Genomic DNA, 3,812 nt, shown 5'->3' with positions numbered 1-3,812 from the left:
AACGTCCCATTCCCACGTGCCCCAGGGAGCAGTAGCGAGCCATCAATGCTAGTTCATGACCAATTACCCGAGGTCAAAGGTCACAGGATCGTACACAACCACCCCCACCCCCACTCACCCACCCGGGCAGACAGTTGTTACTGAAGTGACCCGGGGGGTGTCCTGAATAAAGGACGAGTTGTACGGCCACTCAGTCGTGGGGGATTAGTACATTACCATCATTAACTCTTTTGTTTGGAACAAATGGGGAAATGGTATAGGTTTAACGCCCCTATCAACACTATTAGGTTATTTAAGGGGCGGGACCTCCTAGTTTAACGTCCGTCTCCGATAGGACCGAGCCAAGTGGGAAATTCGTGTAAAGTGCCTTTCCCAAGGACACAACGTCGGACCGAGCTGAGGCTCGAACCCCCGAACTCGCAATCTAACGATTACGAGTCCGGTAGCCTGACCTCTAGGCTACCGACGCCACTTTTGTTTGGATTAGTAAGGAATTAGGTACATTACCATTATTAACTCTTTTGTTTGGATTAGTTTAGTGAGAGTTTTACGGCGCTCGCAACTGCATATTAATAAGGTCATATGAGCGCCCATTAACACTTTCACGTGTACACCACGGAGTTTAGCTTGTTTTGTTTGTTTAACTGTCTGTGTTTATTGTTTTTTGTTGTGTTTTTTGTTGTGTTTTTTTTTTGGTGGGGAGGGTTGGGTTGGTGAATAAATGTGTGTGTGTGTGTGGGGGGGGGGGTTAGTGAATGGACAAGTACATAGACTCAGCAATTATCATTTAGTGCTGGGAACAAGTAAGAGAATTGGACACATTAACCCTACTATTGCCGCCCAACCCGGGACTGTTTCTGTTTGTTCAGATCTGAGCACGGCAGTCAAGGGTGAGCACTATTGTGCTCTCACACACGGAGAATTGGACTCATTAACCCTACTGTTGTCGACCAGCGTAGCACTGTCTCTGTGTGTTAAGAACTAGGCTTTCTTAAGAACTAAGTTTGGGTTTTGGGGGTTCTTTGGTATGTGTTTTACTAACTTTTACGGCGCTCGCAACTGCATAAGGTCATATGAGCGCGCGGGACACACCTAATACTTTTAGTTGGTAGGAATTTTAAAATTTTGCCTGGGTGGCGGCCGAGGCCTACTCTTATCGATTTTAGACCACCAAGGGATCTTTAACGTGCGCAACTTGCACACGGGCCTAAGTTTGGTGGTTAAGAGGTGAACAATATTGTGTTCTGAGAGGCGAAGGGTTCGACTCATTAACCCTTCTCCTTAGTGAGCTTGAACAGATGGGAGGTGGGAAAAGCTTTAAGGAAAACAAGAATTACATTTTATTAGAGCATCCGTCTAAGCAGGATAGTGGGGATCAAGTGGTACGATCGAGTCACAAATGCTCAACTGTGGGAAAGAACAAGCCAAAAGCCAGTAGAGGAAGACAACATACAGGTGAAGAAATGGAAATGGATTGGGCACACCCTGAGGAGACCCCCGACAAGCATCATCAGACAGGCTTTGACGTGGAATCCACAAGGAAAACGGAAAAAGGGAAGACCAAAGATGACATGGAGGCGAGCGGTACAAGCGGAAACGGAAAAGGCCCGGACACCATGGAAACAGCCTGAAAAGGATGCACAGAACAGGCTTCGCTGGAGAAATGTTGTTGCTGGCCTATCCGAGCGCAGACATGAGTGTCGGACCAAGTTCTGCATGGTGTTCCCCTTGATCTTTTACCCTGTGGGTTCCAATTCCACACTGTCCTTGTTATGCAGCTGCTTGACTTCCTGAGAGTATGCCCAATCCATCGCCACCGCCTTGTTTCCACCTCATCCTTAAATTATGTCAATAGGAGCGTAAAAACACCTTCATAATTTAAAGAACAGATTCCATCTAGTTTCCCATCTGGCTCTGTCTTTTGTATGTTTGTCACTCTCTTGTGACCCACTATTTCCGGGGTGCCTTGATAGTCGAAACAGACTTTGTGCTGTAGAAGCTAGAGAGGTGAGCAGAGTGCGTCTGATTCCTCTTTTAAAACGTTATTCTGCACACCTCAACAACATCCGTTGATCCAGTCTCATCATCATTATCATCGTCATCGTCATCATCATCATCACCATCACACATTTCCGGCGTTGCTCAGTGGCTTTTATAGATCTCCGTATTTTGAATTGTTTGTATTTCTGTCCCCGTCGTTTTATGCAAGAAAAATTCTGAAATTCTGCAAACAGAGCCCAAAAATGTGAAATTGTGCGATTCTGTTAATTTTAACAAAGAATTTTAAGGGAAAATTATCAGAAATTATGCAAAAAAATGATCAAATATTGCTAAATTATGCGGGGTGCATAAAACCACGAGGACAGACATTTGTATTGTAAAGAGAAAAGATACAACTTGACAGAATCATTAAGAAAACCAGCAAGATCTCCTGATATGATTTTACTAGAAATGATGAAATGTATAACACCACAAGTATAAAAAAAAGATAAAAAGCATTCAAAAACGACCCATCACACCCCCTTTCCACGTGAATTGTCAGATCACGCAGCGGCAGATATGTACCTCCAAAAACAAAGAAAAAAAGATATTATAAAATAAGTTTTTTTTTACCATCTAGCATATTAAGGCTTTTGTCAGAATAAGCATAGATGTGTGTTGCTCTTTAGAGTCTGTATCTGTATATAACTCTAAAGGTCTCGTAATTAAATTCCTGCATGTGGTTGAATGATGCATCTGATGTGATATGTACATTTTGTCAGCTTTATTTCTCTTTTCGTATTGAATTTTAATGAGAGTAATATATTATAATTAAAATTTTATTTTTATGCACACCTGCTTGTGTTTTCTTGTTTTGATCATAAATGTGTCCAATCCATCGCCATTTTCTTGTGTTGATCATAAGTGTGTCCTGTCATAAGTGTGTCCTATTAAAAGTGTGCCCAATCTATCGCCATTTTCTTGTGTCGATCATTAGTGTGTCCTATCATAAGTGTGTGCCCAATCTATCACTATTGTCTTGTGTTGATCTCACAGTCAGTTATCGGTTGTTGTTTGGATCCCCACCATAACACTACAACTCTGGCGATGTCCGACCTGTGGATTCTCATTGTCTCTTCAGGCAGCCATTAACAAAGGATTGTCATTTGTTTATTATGTGCAGTCTCGAGCTTATGCAATGAAGAAGCAACCAACTAACTAACTAACTAACTAACTAACTAACTAACTAACTAACTAACTAACTAACTAACTAACTAACTAACTAACTAACTAACTAGATACAAAGATGCAAAGATAAAAAGATAAATGTATAAAATCATTAATAAATAAAACAGTTGTTCTCATAAAGAAATCACTCGCATACACACATCTATATATAAATAAAGTTTACAGCAGCAATCACCAAAATAATAGTTATACACAGAATGAAAATGAGATTGTTCAAAAATACCAACTACAGGAGGAAATGCTAAAAGCAACTCCTTCAAAGGCGCTATAAAAAAACCCCAACCAAAAAACAAGCTGTACAGGGTAAACATGTATCTCTTCATAAAACTTTAATCTCTAGTCCTATTCAAGGAGCTAATCCCAATTCGACCCGAGGCGTATTTTTTCCTTTTCCCATGCTCAGACAACTCTGCAGGGGACCTTGTTTTGGATGTGTGTGTGTGGGTCAGCTATACAGGCACAAGTAGAGCACGTTCTAGATTCTTTTCAGCTGTTGGAAATTGCGCACAATAAGTGTTTTCAATAGGTGGATTGCTTCAACTTTTTGTCGTGTGGGGGAAGAGGGGGTGGGTGGGGGAGAGGGA

The 3,812-nt window shown here is 41.6% G+C and overlaps 1 protein-coding gene across 1 annotated transcript in view; it reads left to right on the top strand.

Moving 5' to 3' along the window:
- The window catches only part of LOC101859904 (anhydro-N-acetylmuramic acid kinase), a gene marked incomplete at its 5' end in the record, with an annotated part of 10,063 nt that overhangs the window by 2,230 nt on the left and 4,021 nt on the right, over window positions 1–3,812 (top strand).

This window comes from Aplysia californica, unplaced genomic scaffold (assembly GCF_000002075.1).
Source record: "Aplysia californica isolate F4 #8 unplaced genomic scaffold, AplCal3.0 scaffold01250, whole genome shotgun sequence".
Classification (NCBI taxonomy): Eukaryota; Metazoa; Mollusca; class Gastropoda; order Aplysiida; family Aplysiidae; genus Aplysia; species Aplysia californica.
The sequence above is the reverse complement of the archived record's forward strand: the minus strand, read 5'-3'. Positions and strand labels throughout refer to the sequence as shown.